The sequence below is a fragment of the Oncorhynchus mykiss genome, chromosome 21, assembly GCF_013265735.2.
Source record: "Oncorhynchus mykiss isolate Arlee chromosome 21, USDA_OmykA_1.1, whole genome shotgun sequence".
Classification (NCBI taxonomy): domain Eukaryota; kingdom Metazoa; phylum Chordata; class Actinopteri; order Salmoniformes; family Salmonidae; genus Oncorhynchus; species Oncorhynchus mykiss.
In genome coordinates, this window is record NC_048585.1 from 21,599,986 (window position 1) to 21,618,122 (window position 18,137).

Below are 18,137 nucleotides of genomic sequence, written 5' to 3' on the forward strand. Positions count from 1 at the left end.
ACATCGAGAGACTGACATTTTTTTCCCATTCCTCCTTGCAAAACAGCTAGAGCTCAGTGAGTTTGGATGGAGAGCATTTGTGAACAGCAGTTTTCAGTTCTTTCCACAGATTCTCGATTGTATTCAGGTCTGGACTTTGACTTGGCCATTCTAACACCTGGATATGTTTATTTTTGAACCATTCCATTGTAGATTTTGCTTTATGTTTTGGATCATTGTCTTGTTGGAAGACAAATCTCCGTCCCAGTCTCAGGTCTTTTGCAGACTCCATCAGGTTTTCTTCCAGAATGGTCCTGTATTTGGCTCCATCCATCTTCCCATCAATTTTAACCATCTTCCCTGTCCCTGCTGAAGAAAAGCAGGCCCAAACCATGATGCTGCCACCACCATGTTTGACAGTGGGGATGGTGTGTTCAGCTGTGTTGCTTTTACGCCAAACATAACGTTTTGCATTGTTGCCAAAAAGTTCAATTTTGGTTTCATCTGACCAGAGCACCTTCTTCCACATGTTTGGTGTGTCTGCCAGGTGGCCTGTGGCAAACTTTAAACAACACTTTTTATGGATATCTTTAAGAAATGTCTTTCTTCTTGCCACTCTTCCATAAAGGCCAGATTTGTGCAATATACGACTGATTGTTGTCCTATGGTCAGAGTCTCCCACCTCAGCTGTAGATCTCTGCAGTTCATCCAGAGTGATCATGGGCCTCTTGGCTGCATCTCTGATCAGTCTTCTCCTTGTATGAGCTGAAAGTTTAGAGGGACGGCCAGGTCTTGGTAGATTTGCAGTGGTCTGATACTCCTTCCATTTCAATAGTATCGCTTGCACAGTGCTCCTTGGGATGTTTAAAGCTTGGGAAATCTTTTTGTATCCAAATCCGGCTTTAAACTTCTTCACAACAGTATCTCGGACCTGCCTGGTGTGTTCCTTGTTCTTCAAGATGCTCTCTGCGCTTTTAACGGACCTCTAAGACTATCACAGTGCAGGTGCATTTATACAGAGACTTGATTACACACAGGTGGATTGTATTTATCATCATTAGTCATTTAGGTCAACATTGGATCATTCAGAGATCCTCACTGAACTTCTGGAGAGAGTTTGCTGCACTGAAAGTAAAGGGGCTGAATAATTTTGCACGCCCAATTTTTCAGTTTTTGATTTGTTAAAAAAGTTTGAAATATCCAATAAATGTCGTTCCACTTCATGATTGTGTCCCACTTGTTGTTGATTCTTCACAAAAAAATACAGTTTTATATCTTTATGTTTGAAGCCTGAAATGTGGCAAAAGGTCGCAAAGTTCAAGGGGGCCGAATACTTTCGCAAGGCACTGTACATTAGAGTGTCTAGTTTGAGAAGCAGATGCCTCACAAGTCCTCAACTGGCAGCTTCATGAAATAGTACCCTCAAAACACCAGTCTCAATGCCAACAGTGAAGAGGCGACTGGAACACAGGAGTGATGGTTGCTGATAATGGGCCTCTGTACGCCTATGTAGATATTCCATTAAAAATCAGCCGTTTCCAGCTACAGTAGTCATTTACCACATTAACAATGTCTACACTTTATTTCTGATCAATTTGATGTTATTTTAATGGAGAAAAAATGTGCTTCTCTTTCAAAAACAAGGACATCTCTAAGTGACCCCAAACTTTTAAATGGTAGTGTATTTATTCCCTCAAATTAGTAGGAGTAGATAACGGACCACACAGCCAAACTATAATTAAATCAGTTCAGCTCACAGACAGATGGGCCAAGCCAACCGTGGCAGGTACAGCTGAACATTCCAAGCCCGCAACAATACAATTGGTTTACTGTATCTCGCCAAACAATAAATAGACTCATTAATAAATCAATCAAATTCTGGACAAGAAACAATAGAAAAATGCTCATCCCAAGGAAAATGGACTTCATTGGAGCGCCTTGCATGCATATTATGAGTAATGAACACATCAATAATTCATCATTTTCATTATGCTTCTGATTGCGTTGCCCGCAATCATTTATTTTAAATATACATTGCTGTCATAATCGACATGGAAGAAATCATGAAGATTTAGACTCATAATGCATTATGAATGTATACTGAACAAAAATATAAACGCAAGATGTGAAGTGTTGGTCCCATGTTTCATGAGCTGAAATAAAAGATCCCATAAATGTTGCATTCGCACAAAAAGCTTTTCTCTCAAATTGTGTCCACACGTTTGTTTACATCCCTGTTAGTGAGCATTTCTCCTTTACCAAGATAATCCATCCACCTGACAGGTGTGGCATATCGAGAATCTGATTAAACAGCATGATCATTACACAGGTGTTCCTTATTCTGGGAACATTAAAAGGCCATTCTAAAATGTGCAGTTTTGTTCACAACATAATGCCACAGATGTCTCACGTTTTTAGGGAGTGTGGAATTGGAATGCTTGACTGCAGGAATGTTGACCAAAGCTGTTGCCAGAGGTTTGAATGTTAATTTCTCTAAACTAAGCTGCCTCCAACATCGTTTTAGAGAATTTAGAAGTACGTCCAACTGGCCTCACATCTACAGACCATGTGTAACCACGCCAACCCAGGACCTCTACATCCGGCTTCTTCACCTGCGGGATTGTCTGAGACCAGAGACCCGGACAGCTGATAAACTGTGGGTTTGCACAACCAAAGAATTTCAGCACAAACTGTCAGAAACCATCTCAGAGAAGCTCATCTGCGTGCTAGTTGTCCTCACCAGGGTCCTGACCTGACTGCAGTTCAGCGTCGTAACCGACCTCAGTGGGAAACTGCTCACCTTCAATGGCCAATGGCACGCTAGAGACATGTGCTCTTCACGGATGAATCTCGGTTTCAACTGTACCGGGCAGATGGCAAACAGCATGTATGGCGTGTTGTGAGGGCGTGTGGTTTGTTGATGTCAACGTTGTGAACAGAGTGCTCTATAGTGGTGGTGGGGTTTTGGTATGGGCAGACACAAACAACGGACAACTAACACAATTGCATTTTATCGATGGCAATTTGAATATACAGAGATATGATGAGGAGATCCTGAGGCCAATTGTCACGCCATTCATCCGCCGCCATCACCTCATGTTTCAGCATGATAATGCGCGGCCCCATGTCTCAAGGATCTGTAAACAATTACTGGAAGCTGAAAATGTCTTAGTTCTTCCATTGCCTACAGACTCACAAGACATGTCACCCATTGAACATGTTTGGGATGCCCTGGATTGTCGTGTACAACAGCGTGCTGCAGTTCTCGACAATATCCAGCAACTTCACACAGCCATTGAAGAGGAGTGGGACAACATAACACAGGCCATAATCAACAGCCTTATCAACTATATGTGAAGGAGATGTGTCACGCTGCATGAGGCAAATGGTGGTCACCCCAGATACGGACTGGTTTTCTGATCCACGCCCATATCTTTATTTTAAGGTATCTGTGACCAACAGATCCAAATCTGTATACCCAGTCGTGAAATCCATAGATTAGGGCCTAATTAATTTATTTCAATTGACTGATTTCCTTTATAAGAACTGTAACTCAGTAAAATCTTTCATATTTTTGTCCAGTGTAATTGTCTGTCTTCTCATTTACGTCACAGTTTGTACACTTGCACTGATTTCTATCATTTATCTGCCTTCAGATGTAGGATCTTAATTTGATCACTCTTTTGTTGCTGAGAATTTTCCTGCAGATGTGCTTTGTGATTTACAATAATTCCCTGAAAACCCACACAAACACACGGTTATATTAACAGTATTGCACTTTTCATGTAGCCTACTTTTGGCCAGCTAATAGCCTAACCACCGATCAAGCAACACTATGGACTAAACATTAAAATATTTTTGCTGCAGGAATATTTTGCTGTGACAATATAGGTTAAATTAAGTTCCTACATCTGTATGTCGGTCCCATTAGACATTCGAACAGTGTCCCAACTGCAGCAGTTGCAGATATGCTAAACATGTCAACATGTTAATGTATAATCTACATACAGTATTTCCCAAGAGTCCAACAGACTGATTGAGTTCATTCAAATAGCATTCATTTGAATTGTTAGCTTGTTTTCATTTCTCATAATGGTTGTTCATCTGCAGCCTGTCCATGAGTTTCCTCTCATCAATTTAATCTCCACAGAACAGTAGTGGTGCTTGGGTAAAATCACTGCAGAAGCCAAGACCCCCCCAGTGCATACTGCATGTAACAGACAGTTACATGACCTACAAGTTAATGTTTCTTACATTTTCATACTACTAAACAACTATTGATTTAGAACCACAGTTACTGCAAGTCACAAAGAAAACATTTCATCTTCAACATTTCAACACCATCTCATCACCTACTGTATGCTTAGTCTAATACAGTGACAACTCAAAGATACCCAAAAGTCTTTAGTCCAATAAACGTAAGCTAAATATGATGTGGCGGTCCATGGTTCTGATTTCTATCTGCGTGCGCGTTCGTGCAAGTAGAAAAACATGTTGACTCACCTTACTTGTAGAGAAATGGCAATGCCATCCTCTCCTCTTTCATGTTGACGAAACAGTCTATCACTCTGTCATACAGTACACACTTTTATTTTTTGTTGTCCCAGGCTACCTGTCTAAAATGCTTGCTCGCTAGCCTAACTTCCATTCATGGGCAACGTTAGCTAGTTACCATTAGCCTTCTACATTTCGCTACTGTTTATATTGAACTTCCAACCTCTCAGGCTAGGGCCACAATGTATGAATGAATGGTTGGATCAGAATCGCCGTTATAATCATTGGCCAGTATGGAGAATTAAGTAAAAGCCCAAATCCGTATCTCCATCCATGGCTAATTTAGGAAAGGGCCAATTGTACCTAGCTAGCTAGCTAGGTAGACACCTGAGAACAACACAATGAGATTGAATAATTCTAGTTGTTTCTGTTAATCAAATCAAATTTCAAATCAAATTTATTTATATAGCCCTTCGTACATCAGCTGATATCTCAAAGTGCTGTACAGAAACCCAGCCTAAAACCCCAAACAGCAAGCAATGCAGGTGTAGAAGCACGGTGGCTAGGAAAAACTCTCTAGAAAGGCCAAAACCTAGGAAGAAACCTAGAGAGGAACCAGGCTATGTGGGGTGGCCAGTCCTCTTCTGGCTGTATCGGGTGGAGATTATAACAGAACATGGTCAAGATGTTCAAATGTTCATAAATGACCAGCATGGTCGAATAATAATAAGGCAGAACAGTTTAAACTGGAGCAGCAGCACAGTCAGGTGGACTGGGGACAGCAAGGAGTCATCATGTCAGGTATTCATGTCAGGTATTCCTGGGGCATGGTCCTACGTTAATGCTCTCAAAGCGATTTGATAGGAGAGATGCCAAATCAAAGCTGGCTTCCCTTGACACTTTTATTTTTTTTTCCAGGACCATTCACAGTTGAGCTCGCTCAGTTTAGCTCAATGATGATTGGCAAATTTTGTATACTTTTTTTTGTCAAGGGAGGCCAATTGCCCACTGGCTTCCCTTGCATTCAATGTTACGGGCAGCAACAATGTCATACTTGTTTGAACGAGACAGTATCAGATAGATGGTCTACAAGAGACAGAGGGGCATCCCTCTGAGGATTTCTCCTGTGAGATACATTCTCAGCCTCTTGCGAATTGAAGGAAAATTATGAGACACAGAGTTATAAATTATTTTATGTTTTAAAATTATTATTTTTTTACATTTTTGGGGGAAGCCTGGCTTCCCTTGGCATCCATGAATACACGCCACTGTCACAGAATAAAAGCTTCCACTTAAGGAACAAAGTACAGATGTAGATCTTAATTTGATCACTCATTTGTTTCTGAGAATTTTCCTACACCACAAGAAACGCAGATGAGCTTTGTGATTTACAAAAAATCACTGAAAACGCGCACTAACATCTGGTTATATTAACAGTATTTGACTTTTCATGTAGCCTACTTTTGTCCGGCTAATAGCCAAAGCAACGATCAAGCAATATTATGGACTAAAAGTTCAAATCCTGTTGCTGCAGGATTATTTTGCCAAGACACTATTGGTCAAATGAAGATCCTACATCAATAGCTCAAATTGTATACAGCTGTCCCTGAGCCCTACAATAGGCTACCACTCAACTGAACTCTTTACAATGGAGTTTTTTATTCACTGTTTTTCTCTTGACAAATTGAAATGATCTCGAGACGTGCTGTTGTTCTGTTTGCTTGCCATTAGTTTGACCTTTGTGAATCCTCCTTGAGATATAGTCTTTATTCCTAATTCCCCTTTGGGAGACCTCCATATGTCTAAGGGATGTATTAGCCCAGGCCTGGAATAGGGTCAGAAACCGCTTCAGGAAAATTATAGTCTTATCTTTTATTATTCGTGCTGTGTCATGTTCCTCAGTGGGCTCTTTCTAGGATTGTATGCGTGCATTAAACACTTGGCAGCACTCTTTATTTCAACACATTATGTTGCTCATTAAAAAAAAACACATTTTCATTCAATGCTAATTGAGGAAGTAAAACTGTAATTACAAAATGTATATATTTGACAACGTGTATTCCTAGTTCCCAGCTGCTAAGATTTCATGAATTCCCCAAAATATATACCAAAACCCACTTAGTCATAACTCCTAGTATTTTAGGAAACATTTTTTTTTTACAGCCTTAACGTTGAATTAGACCATGTTTGTTCTGTACTAAGATCTCTCTCTTTCCCGTTGGCATTTTCCATTTTGGTATGTTAGTGTCTCAGTGTGCTGGTGGTGTGGTGGGTTCAGTGCAGCGTTAAGTGTTGTTTTTGTTCGTCTAATTGATTTCAGGTGCTCAGAGAGAGGCAACGACGGAGGGGGAATGCTAAAATAGGAGCCAATTTACCAGGAGAGAAATGGGCCCACTGCTCAGTAGGCTTCCTGCTTGATACTTCAAACCCAGTGCAGCTCAGTATAGCCCAGTCATTTAACATTGGCTGTTACCACTCTGTCCATTATAATCTCTGTCAGCACATGACAAGCCTTGCTGTCCCCTTGAGGTGTCTCCTGTTCTGTACCTTACTAATGATACTCTGGTTACACACAGACACTTATATAAGAGCAAGACGGAGAGGTCTGGGTGCATGGTGTGATCAGCCTGTCCCCCAGAGCGACTGCATGCACACACACCACCACCACCACACACGCAGGTCTGTCTTTGCCAGGCATGGTGAGCAATCATCCCATGCCCTCAGTGGAGAGGGGCATGGTGCAGTTGCCAAGTCAACAGCTGGATAGCCATCCTGAGTGGGATTCTCTGTGCAGGGGGAGGGGCATGACGAGGGGAGGGGCTGAAGGCAAAGGGGGCAGAGAGGGAAAGCCAGGAGCTTTTTCTTGCCCACACCCACCCAGCTGGGGCCAATGGCAGCCAACATGGGAGAAGATCTCCTCACAGCATGTTTCACAGGCACAATGAAAGATGGTTTAGGATTTTCATTGTGCTGTATGAGTTTTTATTTCATTTGTTTTAGAAGATCGTTTGTATGTTATTTATTCTGTAGCTATTCTTACAATAGTGGGAATCCCTTATTGAGGGAGGGGTTTTCCCTGCACCCCAAAGCCTACATGATATGATATACAGTTCTACTGTTAGTATATCAGTAGTGCAGTGTGGATGTCAGATATCCTATATGACTGAAGCTACTTTAGCTTAGAGCGGCAACATAAACCCCCTCTGGCAATGTTATTGATCCTTCACTATGGTTTTCAGCTGGGTGTTCAGATCCTTCACTATGGTATAAAGCTGGATGTTCAGATCCTTCACTATGGTATAATGCTGGGTGTTCAGATCCTTCACCATGGTATAAAGCTGGGTGTTCAGATCCTTCACTATGGTATAAAGCTGGGTGTTCAGATCCTTCACTATAGTATAAAGCTGGGTGTTCAGATCCTTCACTATGGTATGTTGCTGGGAGTTCAGATTCTTCACTATGGTAAAAAGCTGGCAGTTCAGATCCTTCACTATGGTATGAAGCTGGGTGTTCAGATCCTTCACTATGGTATGAAGCTGGGTGTTTAGATCCTCCACTATGGTATGAAGCTGGGCGTTCAGATCCTTCACTATGGTATAAAGCTGGGTGTTCAGATTGTTCACTATGGTATAAAGCTGGGTGTTCAGATCCTTCACTATGGTATGAAGCTGGGAGTTCAGATCCTTCACTACGGTATGAAGCTGGGAGTTCAGATCCTTCACTATGGTATAAAGCTGGGTGTTCAGATCCATCACTATGGTATAAAGCTGGGAGTTCAGATCCTTCACTATGGTATAAAGCTGGGTGTTCAGATCCTTCACTATGGTATAAAGCTGGGAGTTCAGATCATTCACTATGGTATAAAGCTGGGTGTTCAGATCCTTCACTATGGTATAAAGCTGGGGGTTCAGATCTCTCTAATGCCATAATAAAATGCCTTGTCACTGGAGAGTCTGTTGTTCACAGCTGTTTAGAACACATCCAGACTGGAATGGCCAAGATTATAAAGAGTCAATATCTTTGCACTGAAAGTAATTTAGTCAAATCTGACAGAAGGCCTTTCTCCTCAAAACTGAAGGATACCTACTTGAGATTTCTCTCTGTGAAGAACATCCTTATAATATTTGCACAAAGGTGATTGTCAGTTGTAATTTGGGTGTCTTCAATACTCTTTACCCTGTATTTCCCATCAAGACCCTCTTTGGGACATTTGTGGCCCTCTTGACATGTCATTTTTTGTCCAGTCTCCCTGATATTTTGGGGCAGGTCTGCTGTGGAGGACGGATCGTTTTGAGGAGTTTCTGAGAGTCAGATCTTCCACACAACTGGAAACACAGTAGAATGTTTAATCTGCCGTCTTTATTGAAGTGTCCCTGAGCAGACGGTTGGTTACATGCGTGCTCTTATTCTCTTCATTTGTACTGCTGCTGACCCAGCGGGATGCCCGTGATGGATGGCAATCGCTGCTCGTCTCCACCCTCCCTCGCCTCTCTTCACCCCCTTCAGAGCCCTCAGCCGACTGGGCTGTTTTCCAGCGCTGGAGAAGTGAATCTCCGACCGTGGCTGAAGCTGTCTGCCTCTCTCATGCTGAGGCCCGGGTTCTTCACCGGTAAATCCAATCAAATCAAATCAAATTGTATTGGTCACATACACCTGGTTAGCAGATGTTAATGCAAGTGTAGTGAACTGTTTGTACTTCTAGTTCCGACCGTGCAGTAATATCTAACAAGTAATGTAATCTAACAATTTCACAACAACTACCTTATACAAACAAGTGTAAAGGAATGAATAAGAATATGTATGTATAAATATATGGATGAGCGATGGCCGAACGGCATAGGCAAGATGTAGTAGATGGTATAGAGTACAGTATATTCATATGAGATTAGTAATGTAGGGTATGTAAACATTATGTAAAGTAGCATTGTTTAAAGTGACTAGTGATACATTTATTACATCCAATTTTTTATTATTAAAGTAGATAGAGATTGAGTCAGTATGTTGGCAGCAGCCACTCAATGTTAGTGATGGCTGTTTAAACAATTTAATGCCACTTTATATAACGTTCTTCTACCCTACATTACTCATCTCATATGCATATACTGTACGCTATACCATCTACTGCATCTTGCCTCTTGATGTAATGTAGCACTAGCCACTTTAAACAATGCCACTTCATATAATGTTTTCATACCCTACATTACTCATCTCATATGTATATACTGGACTCTATACCATCTACTGCATCTTGCCTATGCCGTTCGGCCATCGCTCATTTACAATATTTTTATGTACATATTCTCATTCATTTTTTGACACGTGTGTATAAGGTAGTTGTTGTGAAATTGTTAGATTATATTACTTGTTAGATATTACTGCATGGTCGGAACTAGAAGCACAAGCATTTTGCTACACTCACATTAACATCTGCTAACCATGTGTATGTGACAAATACATTTGATTTGATTTAACAGTCTGATGGCCTTGAGATAGAAGCTGTTTTTCAGTCTCTCGGTCCCAGCTTTGATGCACCTGTACTGACCTCGCCTTCTGGATGATAGCGGGGTGAACAGGCAGTGGCTGTTGGGTGGTTGTTGTCCTTGATGATCTTTTTGACCTTCCTGTGACATCGGGGGCTGTAGGTGTCCTGGAGCGCAGGTAGTTTGTCCCCGGTGATGCGTTGTGCAGACCGCACCACCCTCTGGAGAGGTTGGTGGGCGGAGCAGTTGCTGTACCAGGCGGTGATACAACCCGACAGGATGCTCTCGATTGGTCATCTGTAAAAGTTTGAGTGTTTTCGGTGACAAGCCAAATTTCTTCAGCCTCTGTTGCGCCTCTTCACAGTCCAAACCACTGCTGAGAAGAAGTCCTGCCCTTAATGGGCCTGTGGAGGACAGGGCCTGTTATTTCAGACCTGGATCACATCCCAAAAACTCCAGCTGATGCCACACTAGACTCTGCCCAGAATCCACACTGACCCGCCGGGGTGGTCCCCGATCCTTTCCTCTCTCTACAGTACCTTTTTCTTAGAAACCAACCGCCTCTAGAGAATCCATCCTGTGAATTGGCATTTTATAAGCGCCTTCTTATCTAATTCTACTCGTTTGTCTTTTCTCCATGCAGACTCCTCTTGAGCAGCATTGATACCCATGAGCTGTAGTTGTATAGCATCAACCCTCACATTGGATGGACATGGTGACGGTCCTGAGAGGGACAGATAGAAGATGAGTTGAGGAGAGTTGAACAGACAGATTCCGGAAACCTTGACCCATTTTACTATGTCCCTGACACACTGGGGTTCAGCAAGGATGCATGCTCTGCCTCTTCCAGTTTGTGTGTGTGTGTGTGTGTGTGTGTGTGTGTGTGTGTGTGTGTGTGTGTGAGAGAGAGAGAGAGATTATGGCAGCTTCCCAGCTGAACTCTTTGTGGAGGGCCACAGGTAGAGTAGGTTGACCCAGCTGTCTCCCTCTCGGGGCGGCTAGAACGCTATCCCAGATACAGGCTTGCCTTGTACAGTACAGTTAGTCTGGGTGATGAATGAGGAAGAGAGGAGGGGTGTGACAGGGCCCTGATGCGTGATTGATCATGGCACTTTATTACTTAAAGGGGCGTATTTAGCCCATCTCAATGTGCTCAATGTCAGTGTAAATGTGTCAAGCCCAGGAATTTGTGTCTTGGAGATTTAGAGTGCGCTTTGCAGTGGTGCTTTGTGTTTATTGTGATGTAGCGCAATGTGATGTATGTAAAAGACTGTAAAATCATCATCTCAAAACCCAATGCACATCAAGTACTTATTGATATGGATCAATATGCCTTTCAATCATAGTGCTATCTGCGATCTTTATTCTGCATAACCTGTGTCTCTGTAGTACACAGAGCTCGTTTCACAGTGTCCTTGTTGACCTCTGGTTTCTTCTACACATCCCTTTATACATGTCCATTTATCAGACCCACCACAGTGTTATGCCAGCGTTCTCTTCTTCCCTGTCAAACAGCTGACTGATACGGCTGAGCAGTTGCTAGGAAACGCCTTCTCCCTGCCCAGTCAATCTTTAGGGAGCCTATATGGAAGGAGGTGAGGTGCGTGTGTTTCACTTTAGTTGTTGAATGACACGTGGCCCTATATATACATTTCAGTCTCAGGGAGGGTTATTGTCTGGGAAAGAAAGTACAATGGCAGTACTAGTTAGTATACTGCTGTTCAATGGAGCGGTACTATAGCTGCCATTTCTCTAGAGATGTTCCTAATGTTGCTTACCATTTCTCAACGTCAAAGAAATCGTGTCAATTTGACAGCTATTCCACTTACAGAAGAAGTGTCTGGAACAAGGAATTCTCCTTCCCTTCTGATTCAGCGTTGGTGTGTGGTTGCTTGTCTAATCTGATGTGAGGGTGTTGGCCCATTATTTCTGAAGTTGCTGCCTGGTGTTCTCTGCTACGTTGTGCACACCGTCCTCTCTCCCACGCCCACCTTCCACTCCATCCCTGTGAGTTGCCCCGTCAGGTTGGGCCCTGTTCCTCCAACAGTTCCTCTGCGACACACATTGTGTGAGCGCGCACGTGCCTGTTAATCTGAAATGCTAGAGTGATGCAGGAAAGCTACGCGTCTCATTCCCAGAGAAAAGTGAGTCCGTCAGTAAAGGTATTTCTCCATAACTGACTAGGATTGGTCATTGCATAGATGGTACCTTTTTACTAGGCTGACGAATAAGATTGGAATGTGCTGAATAGTTCTGTTAGTTTTGATAACTATAGACAGCACTCTTCTTGCAGATGGACGGTGGGAGGAGAATGAGTGCTTAGTCCCCAGCATATGGGATCTTCCTGGAAGGGTCCTCTGAACCACTCAGACATATCATAGTGACCTTCACATCTGTTTCCTCCCGCCCCACGTCTCAACACAGTGTGTTTTAGTTCTCTTGATAACACCATGTAAATGAATGTACATCTGGGAAGTTAATTCTTCGCAAGAATTTCAGCTTAAAACCTCAGGATCCAAGCTATCATTGGGAGCATTGACAACCCCTGTATCTTACTCTTTTACCAATGTCTTCAGCAGAAACACCCTCACTGTATGACGGACCGCACAACCCAAGCTGCAGTCATGTCTCTGTAAAACACGTGGTATTGAACTACTGCATGGCTCCTCTATCACTTATACAAGGTTGTAACAATCCCAGATGCATTTGTTCTGTTCTAGATTCTGTAAGGGTGCAGGATCATTCTTCATACACAGCCTCCACGATCCAACCCGCGTATCTTAATTCCATCGACTCACGCTGGTCACGGGGGTGGTATCAGAGAGAGAAAGATGAGAAAAGTGTGTGTTAGTCTTGTAAACCGGACCCTGGGCAACAGCATTGGATACATTGTGGGAGGCAACCGTGTGTGTGTGTGTGTGTGTGTGTGTGTGTTGGAATCGCATCAATGCACAATGTCCAGACAAATTTGGTTAGACATTTAATATACATAGATCTATATGCTGTGAAGTTAATGAATCTCCAGATGTCCACAGATGCAGAATCATAATATGAAGAGAAGTGTGTGTGAGTGAAAGGTTATGTAGTTATCATATCTGAAGCTGATTCTCATCTCTGTGAAGTTCAATGATTATGTGAAACATTTCAGTGACACTGTTTAAGACCATACCTTTTAATTTCAGAGACACTGTTTAAGACCATACCTTTTCATTTCACAGACATTGTTTAAGACCATACCTTTTCATTTCAGAGACACTGTTTAAGACCATACCTTTTAATTTCAGAGACACTGTTTAAGACCATACCTTTTCATTTCAGAGACACTGTTTAAGACCATACCTTTTAATTTCAGAGACACTGTTTAAGACCATACCTTTTCATTTCAGAGACACTGTTTAAGACCATACCTTTTCATTTCAGAGACACTGTTTAAGACCATACCTTTTCATTTCAGAGACACTGTTTAAGACCATACCTTTTCATTTCAGAGACACTGTTTAAGACCATACCTTTTCATTTCAGAGACACTGTTTAAGACCATACCTTTTCATTTCAGAGACACTGTTTAAGACCATACCTTTTCATTTCAGAGACACTGTTTAAGACCATACCTTTTTATTTCAGAGACACTGTTTAAGACCATACCTTTTTATTTCAGAGACACTGTTTAAGACCATACCTTTTCATTTCAGAGACACTGTTTAAGACCATACCTTTTCATTTCAGAGACACTGTTTAAGACCATACCTTTTCATTTCAGAGACACTGTTTAAGACCATACCTTTTCATTTCAGAGACACTGTTTAAGACCATACCTTTTCATTTCAGAGACACTGTTTAAGACCATACCTTTTCATTTCACAGACATTATGAAATTTAAAAAAAAAATCTGCTGTTTGCAAATCGGTGAAGGTGATATATTCAGATCTGTCTTGTAGGTTTAAGCCTGACTAACTAGTGTGAAATGCTGGATTTTGTCGATGCCATCTTGTGTTGAAGTCTCTCTTGAAGGTCAATCAGTTAGTCAAGGATGTAGCAATGTATGTAATTTCCATCTGAAGCAGAGTGTGTGCTTGTGTGGGAGTCTGAGTGGGAGTATAGATGTCTCAATGATAAAAGTGTGTGCGTGCGTGCCTCTTGAGTCAGCCTACATCCTCTCCGCTATTCTCTATTCAATTATAGGATTTTCAATCAGATGCAGGTTGTTTTACCATGACAGCAGAAGTGTGTGTTCAGCTGTAATGCCTCTTGGTTTTAATAGACCTGTGAAAATAGTTTTTTCATACTTACCCAGCACTGGAGTTTAAAACATTTCTAATATTGTTGAGGTCCTCTGAAATTCTGTAAAATTACATCTGATCTTAGCAAATGAAGCCCTCCAGTGAGAGTTCATTGTTCATTCCATGTTTATGTGTTTTCCTTCCTCTCCTTTTCGGCTGCCCTTCGGCCTGAACGGAGTAAACCTCACTTCCTCACTTCTGACCCGACGCGCCGTTTTCCATTTACAATTTCAAGTAGAGCTTTTGTAGCACAAACTACCCCTATTTACAGATCAGAAGTGGATTCTGTGAACATGTTGCTTCGAGAGACATAGTGGATAAAGTAACCTATTGTCTTCATCTGTGTCTGAAACTCACTTTATACACAGAATTTACAATAAGCAATTTGTGTCTGTTTCACAATTACCTATGATCCTGGGGAGATATAATGGATGAGTATATCAGGTGGCAGTGTCAGGTGAGCAAAAATACTGTATTCTATACTATCTACTGTATCTGAGTCTATGCTGCTCTGAAATTGCTCATCCATATATTTATATGGTCTTCATTCCATTCCTTTACATAGATTTGTGTGTATTAGGTATTTATGTGAAACTGTTAGATATTACTTGTTAGATATTGCTGTGCTGTCGGAACTAGAAGCACAAGCGTTTCACTACACCCGCAATAACATCTGCTAAACACGTGTATGTGACCGATAAAATTTGCTTTGATTTGAAAAACCTACAACGATGAAGAGGACAAATGAGTCTATATATCTTTTCATTATTAAGATTAATCTCTGAAATATTGTATACAAACACTAAAGCGACAAAACTACCTAAAGGGACCTAGCTATATGTACAGACATGTCTCTATGATGAATTGGTATGTGTGTGTGTGTCTGTGTGTTGATCCTTGAGTGAGTAGAATGACAGGGGTTGGGGGGTGAATAGCGCCACTGTGACAGCTTTATAGAGGGAGAACCAACCTATCATTATGTCTCGTCTTCTTCTGAAAAAGCCACCACAGCAGTCTCTGACACTAACGCAGCCCCCTGTCTCAGAGTCATCACAGAGCTCATGTGGCCAGCAGGTCCTGGATCAATACCGCAGCTGTGTGACTCCTTCTCCATCCGTGTTTGACGGACTCTATCTCCACCTGTCCACCTCTGTAATGTGGAGGGATGCACACAGGGTGGCTAATGAGCATCATAATCAATATTTAGTGTGCGAGACAGGGGGTTATGGCAGAGGTACAGTCAGTGCCTCACCCTCTTGTAGGCTATTCATGTTGGGCCCGATTCAGACTTGAGATACATGTAAATATACTTATTAATTTTTTTATTTATTTATTTAACCTTTATTTAAACAGGTAGGCCAGTTGAGAACAAGTTCTCATTTACAACTGCAACCTGGCCAAGATCAAGCAAAGCAGTGCGACAAAAACAACAACACAGAGTTACACATGGAATAAACAAATGTACAGTCAATAACACAATAGAAAAATCTGTATACAGTGTGTGCAAATGACGTAAGGAGGTAAGGCAATAAATAGGCCAATGGTGGCGAAGTAATTACAATTTAGCTATTTACACTGGAATGATATATGTGCAGATGAGGATGTGCAAGTAGAAATACTGGTGTGCAAAAGAGCAGAGAAACAAATATGGGGATGAGGTAGGTAGATGGTAGGATGGGCTATTTACAGATGGGCTGTGTACAGCTGCAGCGATCGGTAAGCTGCTCTGGCAGTTAGTGAGGGAGATATAACATGGATTTAAGTCAATAAAACAAGGACTTAAAGGACTTAAATCAACCATTTTTGACATAAATCCATGTTAAGTCTACTTATCTCAAGTCTGAATTGGACCCAAAGTGAATACGTAGAATGACCTCTAAAATGGTACAGACATCCCTGGAATAGCAGACACTATTCAGTCTCTCCTCTTTTTCTTCCTGGTCACAAAGAAAGGGCTTTGTGTATATTTGGTAGTGGAAGTAGGGAGCCAAGATATCAGTATGTTGGACTGGTGTCCCCACTGATATTCCTTCAGTCTGTTATACATTCAACGCTGCTCTTTACTGGCTCTCCTCAAGGTTTCCTTGAAAGACCAGATGAAGCTTTAAGCCTCCGATCATTGTTGTCAATACACATTGACAGTTATTCAACGCATGGCCGTGTGCACTGAATGCCAACACATAGAGGGAACTGACACTTTCAGACAAATCCCGTTTGGGGATGTGAAAGAAGGATCTCTTATTGTGTTGGACATGCAATAGTGTTTATTCTCCGCAATAACCTCCCACTTTCACCCCATCTGTTTAAAAGAGCACACCACATTGCTGTGATGGGATTATCAAATTCAGAAATGATGACATCACAGACATTTTAATCGTTCCTTCTACGGTGATCATTTGGAGACGTGCTGACCCTCTAGCCACCCAGGATGTCTCGTATTACAGCTTGACCTCAGATGAACTACAGTCATTTCAGAACTCATAATCTCCTAATCCCCCTATTATAGCCCAGCCACGACGGTCTTCTAATGTTTGACACTTGATGCGCTTGACACGGAGGTTATCAGGCATTTGGCTCAATTGCTCATTCTCCCACCGTTATGTTAAATGGATGAGACTGGGGCTTTAGTCCTGATAGCCAGTGTAGTATAATAGTGATAGCATAAGTCATTCAGTCTTACAACAGAGGGGGGCCTTGAAGAGACAGGCTTTCGACTCCCCCTCTCACCACCTATATTGATTCTTCCAGGCCTCCCTGTGAGGATGCTTCACCCAGGCCAGGCAGGCTCGTACCTCTGAATGATTCATGGAGCAGCAAAGCGTGGAGAAGAAATGGAAATGAGGAACTCTTTTTCCAAATAAAAGAGGAAACGTCTTTTTGGTTCTAGATAGCATCTTTATTTTTGTAGCCACTGCTGACAGTGGCTACAGTGGTTTCCTCAGTGTTCTCTTGATGTTGACGTATGGGTGCTGTTGTTGGTGGATAGCATGGGAGACACATAGCAGGATTTGATTGTTAAGCTTGTCAGGTGTGGTTGGTTGCTTTGACGTGTTCATTATGCCAGGTTGCCAGGTCAAATAAATGAACTCTCCACTCGACACTCCATTGGAGGAATGAGGACTTGAGATATAATTCCATCAGGTTTACTCTACTGTAGACCTACCAATTGCCTCAACAGGCTCTGTAGTGTTCGTGTACCATTATGTGAACCGCTGAGCTGAACTATTGTACACTACAGCCTCTCCTCTTGAGTTATCATTGACATTTAGTTTGGCTACTGGAGCTGACCTTTGCCCTCACAAACGGTTATTCTACAACTGATAGGGAAAGAGTCAATCTCTCTTAGTCCCTAAGGCTTAGTATTTTCATAAAGACAGCCCTTAGGCAAGGCTGGCTGCAAAACCTGGACTGCAGCCAAATGCCCTGGCTTTTGGGTTTGGTCTGGTTCAGTCAGGAGCATAGGAAATACAGGTGTTCATAAATAGAGCATAGTAACACGGTGGTCTGGTTCAGTCAGGAGCATAGGAAATACAGGTGTTCATAAATAGAGCATAGTAACACGGTGGTCTGGTTCAGTCAGGAGCATAGGAAATACAGGTGTTCATAAATAGAGCATAGTAACACGGTGGTCTGGTTCAGTCAGGAGCATAGGAAATACAGGTGTTCATAAATAGAGCATAGTAACACGGTGGTCTGGTTCAGTCAGGAGCATAGGAAATACAGGTGTTCATAAATAGAGCATAGTAACACGGTGGTCTGGTTCAGTCAGGAGCATAGGAAATACAGGTGTTCATAAATAGAGCATAGTAACACGGTGGTCTGGTTCAGTCAGGAGCATAGGAAATACAGGTGTTCATAAATAGAGCATAGTAACACGGTGGTCTGGTTCAGTCAGGAGCATAGG